Raw genomic sequence first — 13,502 nt, forward strand, 5'->3', positions numbered from 1 at the left:
TAAATGCTGTGTGTCATGTACAGGGTGCATGTCACTGCATTGTTCTTTTGAAACTCAGCATAAGGACAGTAGTGTTTTGCATGATGATTTAGGATTCAAACCTCCACTGGTGGTTAAATGAGGCATGCAGCTACCAGCTCACACATCACATTTAAAACATATCTGAAGGTATAACATACCTGCTGCGATTCAAACCCCAACGTACATCAGAAACTCTCATTAACGAAGCCATCAGTAGATAATTAGTACCAACCCAACAGCACATCCCTATCTTCTGCATCTATAGAATTAAAATTTAACAGGGGAGGCAGAAGGACAGCAAAAATATACATGTAGAATTCAAAACTTAAGATTATACTTAATCGAAGTTGTTTTTTTTTTCTTTTTCATTGTTTGCCTTTCAGGGCCTGGCACTGAGCATTTCTGTCTTGACACAGAATCTTTATTTTAATGTTAGTTTCAGAAGCTTCTGCTGGCTTTCCCCCAAGGGAAATAGTCTTTGAGCCAAGAAGAGAGAGAGAGAGACAAAGTACCAGGATTATAATCAGTATTTGTGACCAAGGCAAAAACCCAGCTTAGGGCCCTTCCAGTAAACCTAGTGAGTTGAGTTTCTCACTTTGGAGGCAGTGGTCACAGTCAAGGAAGAGAATCAGTGTGGTTCAAATCCCAAATGCAGACCCTCTTTGGACCCTCCAATCTCTGGGCAACATTTCTCACAACAAATTAAGTGAGTGGAGGGTCCAGAGATCCAGCCCAGATAAGGCCTCCCCACTGGGCCTAGACACAAGTCAGGCCATGGGAAACAGTAGCAACCCAGCCCAGGTAAAACTCAGGTATTGGGAAAGCCCAGAGATGAGCATTCAGCCACCCCATACACGGAAATACTTTTTTTTTTATTTATTATTTTTTTAACAGAGTCAGATTAAGACCCTAGAGATCTAAAGTTCAGAAGATATTATAGGAATTCCCCTTGTGGCTCAGCAGGTTAAGAACCCAACTAGCATCCATGAGGATGAGGGTTTGATTCCTGGCCTTGCTCAGTCGTTTACAGATGTAGTGTTGCCTTGAGCTGTGGTGTAGGTCGCAGATGCAGCTCAGATCTGGCATTGCTGTGGCTGTGGTGTAGGCTGGCAGCTGCAGCTCTGATTAGACCCCTAGCCTGGGAACTTCCATATGCTGTCATTGTGGCCTTAAAAAGAAGAAAAAAAAAAAAACCCAAAAACAAAAAAGTGAAAAAAATAAGATATTATAGAACCTCCCATATAGAATTCAAAATTAAAACCATGGTGAAATGCTTTTAATTAGTCTAATGAAAAGCTTAATTATAAACATAAAACATTCAACAAATACTTACTGAGTTTTCAATGCATAGAAGGCATGGTTCAGATGCTGTAGATTTAGTTGTAAGGAAAGCAAAGTCCCTGCCCTCGTGGTTCAAGAAGGAAGACAGAAAATCCTATTTTCACATATATGTATCTCATATCTTATATTTATTTCTTCTCAAATATAGTGTCATATATACAGTTTACAGAGGAGGAAAGTAGGGGACATATTTATTTGTTTATCTTACATAACCTATAATATATAGTTTCATGTACAGACAGCTATATATGCTGTATATTTTTAATATATATGGGTATATAATATATGTATATATACACACACACATATTTTCACATATAGTTTCCTCCATGGAGGCAAAAAATAGAATATATATGTAAATATCCTATTTACATATTACTTATTTATATAGTACATACATTATTACATATAGATATGTATATTATATATAATCTGTCTGTATTGTATAGAAAGTTTCATATGCAGTGTCCTTTATAGAGGAGGAAAATAAATATTTTCACTGTTCTGTATATCCTATATTCATGTGTTTTCCTATACAGTCTCTTCATATATATTATATCATATATATTGTGTATATATATATATATCTCCTATATCTTATATAATATTTCACATATATAAATATCCTATTTTCTTATATATTGTATTTATCCCTTATATGTGTAGTGTATATGTCTCTATCCTAAATAATAGTTTCATTTATAAAAATCTGATTTTAATACATATAGTCTATATTTAGCCTACATTTGTGTAGGGTATATGTCCTCTATCCTATATAATAGTTTCACATACATAAATATCCTATTTTCATATCTATAGTATATATTCAACCTATATATACATATGTATATGTAGTGTATATGTCCTCTATCCTATTTTCATTTATAGATAGTCTATATTTATCCTATATATGTGTAGTATGTATGTCCTCTCTCCTGTATAATAGTTTCATATACATATCATATTTCCTCCCTTTGTGCCTTTTCAGCAAGGTGTATGTGTGTGCATATATAAGTGTGTACACTTCCTGAAAGGGTGACTGTGGGTCCAGATCTAGAGGCTGAGCCAGCACGTCCATGGGAGCAGAGGGAGGGCAGGCCTGGAGGTGGAAGCCCAGGTGTGTGGGAGGGACAGGGCACTGCTGGAGAGCCTGAGCACGAGGCAGCATCAGGGGAAGAGCTGGGAGGGTGGGGAAGGCCTGTGGGGAGGCAAGGACCATACCTTTATATGATGGGGTGGGGAGGTGGGACCAGAGGAGGGAGGCCACCTGTCTGAAGGTGGCAGGAGCTCCCTGGCTGCTGCGGAGAATAGACAGCCAACGACAGGCTGCTTGAACTCCCTTGAAATCTATATGCGTTTTCCATTGCTGTTGTGAAAAAATACACAAATTTATCAGCTTAAAACAACCCATATTAATTACATTACAGCTTTATAGATTAGAGGGCCAAGGTGGATCTCACTGGGCAGAAATCAAGGGGTCAATGGGGCTGCATTCTTTGGGGCTGTTTCTAATGGAAAATCTATTCCTTGATTTTCCCATATTCTAAAGAAATTATCCACACTTTCAGTTATAAGATGAGTAAGTCCTAGGGAGCTAATGTCAGCTTGAGGATTACAGTTAATAATACTGTATTATAGATGGAACTAGAGATTCTCATACTAAGTGAAGTAAGGCAGAAAGAGAAAGACAAATACCATATGATATCACTTATATCTGGAATCCAATATATGACACAAATGAAACTACCTACAGGAAAGAACTTGGAGAACAGACTTGTGGTTGCCAAGGAGTCAGAGAGAGAGTGGGATGGACTGGGAGTTTGGGGTTGGCAGATGCAAACTATTGCATTTGGAGTGGATAAGCAATGAGATCCCACTGTATAGCACAGGGAACCATATCTAGTCACTTGTGATGGAACATGATACAGGATAATGTGAGGAAAAGTGTGTGTGTGTGTGTGTGTGTGTGTGTATGAGACTGGGTCACTTTGCTGTACAGCAGAAATTGACAGAACATTGAAAATCAACTATAGTAGAAAAAATAAAAATCTTTAAAAATAATACTATATTATACACACATACAACATGGACCTACTGTGTAGCACAGAACTATACTCAATACCTTATAATAATCTATAGTGGAAAAGCATCTGAAAAAGAAAAAAATATATATATATAAACCGAATCACTTTGCTCTATTCCTGAGTCACTGTAAATTAACTCCAATTTAATTTTTTTATTTAAAAAAAGACCCCCCAATAAAGCTGTACATCACATAGAAAAAATAGTAATATTGTATTATACACTTGAAAGGTGCTAGGAAAATAGATCTTTGTTTTGCAGGGGGGGTTGTTTTTATTGTTTTCTTTTTAGGGCCACACCTGCACCATATGAAAGTTCCCCAGGCCAGGGGGTCGAATCCTTGCTGCAGATGCCAGCCTACTCTGCATCCACAGCAAGAGGGGATCCAAGTCACATCTGCAGCCTGTGCCACAGTTTGCAGCAGTGCTAGATCCTTAACCCACTGAGCGAAACCAGGGATCAAACCTACATACTCACGGACCCTATGTTGGACACTATGTCGAATTCTTAACCCACTGAACCACAATGGGAACTCCTTTTTTTTTTTTTTTTTTTTCTTTTCGAGACTAGGTCTTAAAGGTTCTCAGTACAAATAAACTCATCATCATCATCAGTGACATGGTGGAGGTGTTAACTAACCTAATCACGGTAGTCATGTCACGATATACACATGTATCAGATCATCATGGAGCACGCCTTAAACCTATACAATGTTCTATGTCAAGTTTATGGCAACAAAGCCGGGGGGGGGACTAGCAAAAAACAGGTTTAGTATTGAAACCAGAGGTTAATCCAGTTTTGTCTCTGAATGAAAAGCAAAACTCGTAAAACCAGAAAAGATTGCAATAGCTGTAATAACAAAATGATAAGCTAGAAGAAAATTAAATAAAATAATGTCTTCATAATGCTTATAAGTGTGAAAGAATAAATCAGTGTTCATACTTCATCTGATTTCATCCATCATTGATTTTTACATCGATTTCAAATACCACCAAGAAAGAAAGATGCTACAGCTAAAACGTGACCCAAGGCTGGCACTGTTGATTGTAACATGTGTCCTGGTTTCAGAGATGGTACAAATGGGGCAGAGAAAAGAGCAGTCTCAGAACTATTGAAATCCTGTCTTCCTTCAGGGACAGAATCTGAGGCTTATAATGTTTGCTTTAGGTGAATGCTTTTAAAAAGCTTATTTTGTTTTGTTTTAAACTTTCCACCATCCTCGGGGAATATGTGTGTAAATGCACAAGGCAGGAGGTGTTGACTAAAACCTCAAAGACGGTCCCACTAAAAATTAAAAATCTTGAGTTCTCATTGTGGCTCAGCAGGTTAAGAAACTGACTGTCATCCATGAGGATGCCAGTTCAATCCCTGGCGTCCCTTGTTGGGCTAAGGATCCAGTGTTGCCGCAAGCTGCAGCATAGGCTGCAGATCCGGCTCAGATCTTGGGTTGCTGTGGCTGTGGGGTAGGCCAGCAGCTGCAGCTCTGATTCAACCCCTAGCTTGGGAACTTCATATGCCAGAGGTGTGGCCCTAAAAAGAAAATAAGAAAAAAAAATTAAATCTGCCTTTAAAAAGTAAATAAATAAAGGCTGCCCTCAGCTTCTGGTCTGTGGCCCCTTCCTCCACCTGGAAAGCCAGCAGGATTGCATTTCTGACTGGTCTCTTTCCAAGGTCATACCTCCCTCTGATTCTCTTTTTCTGCCTCCATCTCTCACTTCTAAGGGCCCTCTGACTCAGCTGGGCCCACCTGAATAATCCAGGATGATCTCCCTGTCTCACAGTCAGCTGATGACAGCATTGAACCCCTACAGCCGCATTTCCCTTTGCTGTGTAACCCAACACACACAGCTTCCAGGGACCAGGATGTTGACATTCTTGGGGACACATTGTCCTGCCTGCCACAGGTGACCTTGCCAACATCTTAGCCACCTTGACGGACTCCTCTCTCTCTTTCTTTTTTTCTTTTGCTTTTTAGGGCTGCACCTGCAGCATATGGAAGTTCCCAGGCCAGGGGTCAAATCGGAGCTGCAGCTGCAAACCTATACCACAGCCACAGCAATGCAGGATCTGAGCCACATCTGTGACCTATGTTGCAGCTTGTTAAGTGGGATCTTTAACCTGCTAAGAGAAGCCAAGGATTGAACCTGCATCCTCATGGACACTAGTTGGATTCATTATTGCGGAGCCACAATGGGAACTCCACAAGTGTCTTCTTAGAATGGATTTTGCCTGAGCCAGGACTGCCAGAGCTATCTCTTCAAGAGAAACCAGACACCTAGACTTTTAGTTAAAATCTCTCCCCCCCTTTTTTTGTGTGGTAATAGCTTTATTGAGATATAATTCATACACCGTACAATTCACCCATTTAAAGTGTCCAATTCCGTGTCTTAGGGACATTCACAGAGCTAGGAAACCACCACCACAATGAATTTTTGAACACTTTCTTTGCTCTCAGAAGAACTCTGTGCCCTTTAACTAGCATCCTTCCCATTTTCCCATCCCTGCCTCCAGCCTCAGGCAACTTTCTTTCTCTGTAGATTTTCCTCCTCTGAATATTGCATATAAATGGAATCATAAGGTATGTGGGATTTTTGCAACTAACTTCTTTCCCTTAGCATCGTGCTTTCAAGATTCATCCATATTGTAGCATGATACAAGCATGTATGGTTAGAACTTCATTCCTTTTTAGGGCCAGATAATATTCCATCATCTAGGCATGCCATGTTTTGTTTATACATTCATCATTTGAAAGTAAAGTCTCTCATTTTTTAAAATAGTGGCAGCAGATACATATTAAAAAAAAAAAAAAAGTTCATGAGCCAAATGTGGCTGAAAAGCCATCCATAGGCAACCTCAGCCCTAAAATATCCCAAGGTCCATTCTAGAAGTTCTGTAATCCATGAAATTCAGTGCTGTGGAAATGGAAATATACCTGGGGGTACAGGAAAAAATGAGTAAGCTCTTAATGGACTGTAAGACTGGAAAGGCCTTTGGCCACAGAACGCTTTCATTGGCTAGAAGCCAGTGACAGGAAGTTCTCCATCCAGGGGGCGTCCAAAGATGGTACCACTTCCACCTGTGACGTGCCCCTCTGGCTTATCCTAGCCTTGACAGCATGGTTGACTGTTACTCTGGATGTTCCCAGCTAACCATCCTGGTGTTTATACCCTCATGTAGCCCCCTCCCATATGGATGCTGGCCTTGGCCATGTGGTGGGTTTGACCAATGAGATTTCAACAAGAGTGATGCAACCTGAGGCTTGATAAGTGCATACACGGGCTGGCTCCTAGAACACTGGCTCTTAAATCCAGCTGCCATGACAAAGCTTAATGTAGCCTCATGGAGAGAGGGGAGTCTCAACCTCCTGGCCATGCTGCCATCTAACTAAACCCCATGAGAACCCCAATGGAGGCCAGCAGAAGGCCACCTGAATGGACTCCAGCCAACCCACATGACATTGAGAAACAGTAAATGTTTGTTGCTTTATCCACTAAGCTTTGGGATGGTGTGTTGCTCAGCAGGATGTAATCAAACAAGGGGGTGATCTCATCCCCTTATGTGATGGTGAAGTTTGTGTGTCAGTTTGGCTAGGCCGCAGTACCCAAGCAGTCGATGGCACAGTTATTGTATCTGTTTCTGTGAAGTTACTTTTAAGGTGAGAGCAACATTGAAATCAGCAGATTTTGAATGAAGAGATTGCCTTCTATAACATTGACGGACCTCGTCTAATTAGGTGAAGGTCTCTATAGCTAAAAGGCTGACCTTTCCCAAGGAAGACAGAATCCTGCCAGCAGACTTCCTTGGGACTCAGACTGCAGCATTAACTCTCTCCTGGGTCACCAGACTTTGGTTCTACCAGCCTCCACAACTTCATGAGCCAATTCCTCAAAATCTCTCTAGATAGATAGATAGATATTGACATCAATAGATATATCTACCTGTATGAGATCTGCATATCTGATGTAGGGACTATATCAGATACTTTGCTATATTTCTATCGGTATAGCTAATATCTCTATATCTATGTCTACATCTTTGCCAAATATATGTACAAATATGTAGATATAAAGGTATAGATATATGTAGAGAGAGTGAAAATGAAGATATAGGTCCATAGATACATAGATATAGCAAAGTATCTGATACAGACCCTATATCAGGTATAGACATCTGACACAGATATCTATAGTTTTATGTGTATAAATACATGTGTACAAACACAGACACATACTCAAACATCCCACTGGTTCTGTTTCTCTAGAGAACTCTGACTACGGCAGGTGTGGATGCTTTGGGTCTTACATGTGTTCTAGTTGCAAGATGCACCGTCCAACAGGAAGGTCAATGACTATTGCTCCACATTTCATTCATCTTGGTGGCAGGTTAATTCTTCGTACCTTTTCGTGTCCCTCCCGCTGCCTATCTTCTGTGTTTGATGTGTGTCAGGCCCTTTACTAGATGCTGGGGACACTGAGATGAATAAAACACCTGGTGGCAGTAGGAAACAGAGAAATCTGCGCACCAAAAGAAAAACAGTTTTGCCTGTCAATGCGATACCATATGATATGGGAGAGGATAGAAAATTGAATGGAGAGTAGCGGATACATGCAGGATGGGATTAGTCATAGCCCCACAGAGGAAGAGGAAGGTCAGAGGATGTCTTTGAAGTTGAAGCATCTGAGATTAAATGGGGTCTCACCCAGGATGTGGTTTAGAGGAAATTCATCCTAGGCAAAGAGAATAGGTTTTACTAAAACAGAGAGGCAAAAACAGCCTGGACTCTATGCCTGGCAGGTTGGTCACAAGATGGGACAGGACCATCTAGGGAGCCCTGTGTGGGCCACGCCAAGGTTCAGGCTTTGTCCTACAGTGATGGGAGTCTTTGAATGGATTTCAGAAATGGAAGGGCGTCTCGAGACTTCCATTTCAGAAAAAAATCTCTCTGATATTGGAGAATCAATCAAAGTGAGAAACCAGAGGCAGGGAGACCAGTTTGGAAGTCATTGCGATTGTCAGGGAAAGACATGATAAAGTTGGGATACAGAGAAAAAGACATTTTAGAGGCTTTATTTGAGATGGGGTCCACAAGCTTGGATTGGGTGTTGGAAATGAAGGAGGAGAAGGAATTTGAAAGGGCTTCCAGAATTTTCAAAGGAGAATAGTGGTACCTGAGCTTGAGGCAAGAGAAGGAAGAAATTTGGAGAGAAAATAAACTTAGCCTGTTTATAATGAGGATGGGGTGCCCACTGCATTTCCTGTATCTGTTCACATACCCCATCCTGCACTGCAACAAGACCTGAAACCAGCCACTGGCATCTTTTACCAGGATAACTGCAATATCCATCGTCTGGATCGTCATATTTTCTTCTGTGATCCCCTCAGCTCCATCAAATCATGTCTACTCTCTGTTGAAGTCCTCTAGTGTCTTCTCATCCCACTAGAAAAAAAAAAAATCTAGGAGTTCCAGCTGTGGTACAACAGGATGGGGGGCATCTCTGCAGCACCAGGATGCAAGTTCCATCCCCATCCTGGCACAGTGGATTAAGGATCCAGCAGTTGCCATGGTGGCAGCATAGGTGGCAAATTGTGGCTGGGATCAGATCCCTGGCCTGGGAACTCCACAGGCCTTGGGGCAACGCCAGATCCTTAACCCACTGAGCAAGGTCAGGGATCAAACCCATGTCCTCATAGATACTAGTTGGGTTCATTACCACTGAGCCACAACGGGCACTCCTGGATTCCTCATCTTCTGAATGCCTAGAACAGTGCCGGGCACCCAGTTGGTACTCAGGATGTGAAGATTGAATACATCCATCAATGAATAGCTGAATGAGCATGAGAACAAGTAAATAGATGCATATACAGGCACCCAGTGTGAGTCAGGGTGCTCATCAAAGAAGTGTGGGCTGGCCGTGTCCAGCTGGAGTGGTGTTCACATAAGTTAGCCATTGAAGCCATGGGAATAGATTCATTACCGAGGGAACGTCTGGAGAGCGTGGAGAAAATTAAGTATAGACTGCCTCTTCCTCCTCCCATTTGTGCCGCTTAAGAGTAAACTGGACATCTGTTGAATCGTGCTGACTGGACAGTGGTCTAGAGACAGTGGCTGGTTTCCAGTGGTCCAGATTCTTTCATTTTATGACAGTGCCCTGACCTCCCTGGTGCCCTATCCTGGGGGATGGTGGCAACAGAAAAGCTGCCCTGTCTTCATCAGACTCATGTTCATGCTTCAGCAGCTTCCTTCTTGAGCACTCTAAAGCCCCTGAGAAACTGCACAGTTCCTGGTGGGTTGGTTTGCCTCCTAGGCATACAGAGAGAAGCTACGGTTTCTGCAAGCCTGAGCTGCTCAGTGGCCTGGGTAGGATGGCAATAAAGGAAGGGACACCCATGTCCCTCCACATCTTCAGATCCGAAACGGCTAGGGAGAATCACGCCAGCTTCCTTGTCTCCCGCAAAGAATGACAACAGGGACTCTCCCCACTACCGTGCCCCCCGTGTCTTGGCTCCCAAAGCAGAGAATCTGGGCACTCCTTACAGCTGTCGCACTGCACCCTGAGAAGCCAGCTGCTTTATCGTCTCGAAAAGGGGTCCCCACCAGAGGTACCACCCTTCCCCGCCACGGGGAAATTAAAATCTCGGGCTTCGATTTTCTGAGTCATTGTTGGAACCATGCCCTTTTTGCTGGCTCCTTATCTATCCCGCTCCTCCTGCTGATGGTTTTTCCATCTACCTCCAGGATCCACATTTTGCTCATCCCCACCTGTGTGGCCAAAGGCACTTTTTCTTTGAACCGCCAGGTCCAGCTCAGCTGATGTCTGCAAGGGTGCAGACACCTGGCTGCTCATCTGAGGCAGGAGGGTCCATGGTCTGGCATTCCGCTCAGATGTGGGTGTGACTTGTTGGGGTTATGCCTTTTATCTTCAGGCTGGCTAGTCCCAGCTATGCCCACCGTGGTCCTATGGTTGTAGGGATAGCCAAGCAGAACGCCCCACCGCCCACATGCTTTCAAAACCTTTGCTTATTTCACCTTTGCTAATGTCCCACGGCCAAAGCAGCCATGGGAGCAAACCCAGGTTCAAGGGGGGGAGGAAAAAGATGTTATGATGGTGGGGGCATCAGCAAAGCCCAGTGGCAAATGCACCTGCATGGAAAGAGCATGCAACCAGTTTTTCATTTGACCATACCTTGTAATTTTTTTTTCAAAGCAATTTAAAGGCTTTCAACAGTCATTTTGGCAACTCTCATTATTTCACCCTCTCTTAGTCTCTGCTCAAATATCACCTCAAGGAAGCCTATGTTACTCATCTTATTTTAAATCACTTAAGACTCTCAATCTTCCTTACTCTGGTCCATTTTTCCACATTGGGTATCACTTTCCCATTTACTATGTAATATACTAATTTATCATATTGATTATGTATTCTCTGTCTGCCCTCAGTAAAATATATGCCCCATAAGAACAGGGATTTTTCTGTGTTATATTGACTGATTGAGCCCATATGGGGACATTTCTCGTCAGGCTTTCAAAAAATATTTGTGTTTTTTTGTTTTGTTTGTTTTTTTGCTTTTTAGGGCCGGCCCTGTGGCATATGGAAGTTCCCGGGCTAGGAGTCAAATTGGAGCTACATCTGCTGGCCTACACCATAGCCATAGCAATGCGGGATTGCAGCCGTGTCTGCGACCTATACCACAGCTCACGGCAAAGCCAGATCCTTAATCCACTGAGCAAGGCCAGGGATCGAACCTGCATCCTCATGGATCCCAGTCGGGTTTGTTACCACTGAGCCACAAGAGGAATTCCAAATATTTCTTTTAATGAATGAATTCATTGATTTAAAACCCAACTCACAAGTGAGAGTAACCCTTATTTGTGATTCCATTATAAGTATTTAACGTCATTTTGTTCCTTTTATTCCATAATTCCCAATTTCCTGAGAATGAAGTCTTGCCAATTGTGATTTTGCCAACAAGATATATTTCAGGCCTAGGGGCACCTTTGTCAGTAAGGAATGTCCAAACCACGCCCCACATTAACGAGAAGGGTCTAGATGAGAAGTTCGGGCAATACCACTGAGGGCTCTCCTTGGCCATATTGGCATTTTTCCCTTCCAGCATGTTTGACTATTTCCCAAATGGCAGCTTTTGATCTCAGGTTAAATACACCTCCGTGCCTGGTGCTTTGCTTCGTCACAGCTGGGACCTGGCAATGAATAAGACGCGTGTCAAGGGGAATCCGTCTTATTTCTGGGAAGCTGGTCCCTAAACTCTGTCCTCACACCTGTGATGAGTGGTGCCAGGCCTGCCAACATGGCTACCCTTGGGCAAAGCTAATTACTGACCGTGGGATGTTTCAGGCTCTCTCTGAGGCCACCGCAAAAGTCTCAAAACAGATGGTAAGGCCCCTTAATGTTAAGAAATGTGTTCTCTGCCAGGTTGTGGAGAGAAGCATCCAGGCCAAGTGGCTAGGAGAAGGCAAGCTGCAGAAGGCACCACTCTGGCACAAAGAACAAAAGACGGTGCCGCTAATATTTACGTGTCTCCTGGAGGCCCACATTCTCCCATGGCCTTGCCAGGAGGTGGGATGAGTTTCTGAAATTCCGAAGTTACAGTTCTAAGTCCCAAAGAGCACCTGGGGCAAGCCCTGTGGTGGCTGCATCTGAACCCACATGTGAAGCTACATTGTGTGTGAATTTGTCCTGGAAAGTCAAGTGCATACCTGAGCTTAGGGAGAGAAATCATAATCAAATAATGAGTGGAGTTCCTGCCATGGCACAGCAGATTAAAGAGCCAGCATTGTCTCTGCAGCGGTCAGGTCACTGCTGTGGCGTGGGTTCATTCCCTGGCGCAGTGGGTTAAGGATCTGGTGTTGCTGCATCTGTGACATAGATAGAAGCTGCAGATTCAGTCCCTGGCCTGGGAACTTCTAAATGTCACAGGTGCAGCCTATAGATAGACAGAGAGAGAGAGAAAGAGATTTCACCCACCTTCCATGCGTGGGGGATCTCCCTTGTGGCCATGTGAGAAAGGAGCCAGGATCTCCTCTTCTCCCATCACCTTCCACCCCAGATACTTCTCAGGATGCAAGCAGCTTTCTGCACTAGCTTTTGACAGTACCTAGTATGGTCCCTGCCACAAGCCCTTCACTGGATACGGTCCTTAACCGAAGAAATGGTGACCCATTCAAGAGCTGGGAGCAGGTGTGATCTTGTTAGAATTACTCTGAGACAGTCTCCAGCTCCTGCAGGATGCTGCTCTAAGGTGTTTGCAAAGGAGAGTTAGGCTCTGCAAAACATTGCGTCTTCCATCGTAACTGCTCTTTGAGATTCAGTCCTGTGAAAAACCAGAAGGTTCTTGGGCATGATCAAAACCATCCTGGAAAACAAAGGATACTAATTCCAGGAAGTTAGGTAGACAAAGCACCATTGCGTTTGCAACAGCAATAAATTTTGCAAACTAAGGACACGTGGTAAGTACAGCAGCAAGATGGTCTTGCCTTATTACGATGATTTCATTTATAGAGCCCTTGACATGTTTCTGAACAAGGTTCTGATAGTCTCCACAGTTGCAAAAACTGGTAAGGCAGATAAGGAAACTGAAATATGTAGTGTTTTTTTTTTAATTTTATTGGAGTATAGTTGACTTACAATGTTGTGTTAGTTTCAGGTATGCAGCAAAGTGAATCCATTATGCATATACACATAACCATTCCTTTTCAAATTCTTTTCCCATATCATTTTCCCTGTGCTATGCCTTAGTTTCCCATTACTGGTCTATTTTACAGACAGTAGTGTGTATGAAATACCTAACATTAAATGAGATCCTGATATCAAATGGACAAGGAGGAGATGACATCAAAACCTGTCTCCGGGTATCACATGCTGGGATCAGGACATCATGCTGCATCCCCCTTGGAAAAACAGAGCATCATTTTGTCAGATGGCCTAATTTTGACTTTGGATGCATATTTATAGAGAGCCAGGCTGAGTTCATTTGGGTCCAATTTTTATTAACATAGATGTGCATTTCTCTCTTCTCTTGAACCACAACTTAAAATTATT

The 13,502-nt window shown here is 42.9% G+C and overlaps 1 protein-coding gene across 3 annotated transcripts in view; it reads left to right on the top strand.

Annotated features, from left to right (window-relative positions):
* Positions 1–13,502, top strand: part of TMEM132D (transmembrane protein 132D) — a 771,513-nt gene that overhangs the window by 680,890 nt on the left and 77,121 nt on the right. The window lies entirely within an intron of this gene.

This window comes from Sus scrofa, chromosome 14 (assembly GCF_054392235.1).
Source record: "Sus scrofa isolate SSC_HxYL_T2T_F1_AM1 chromosome 14, Sscrofa_HxYL_maternal_Yorkshire_Landrace_v2.0, whole genome shotgun sequence".
NCBI classification, from domain to species: Eukaryota; Metazoa; Chordata; class Mammalia; order Artiodactyla; family Suidae; genus Sus; species Sus scrofa.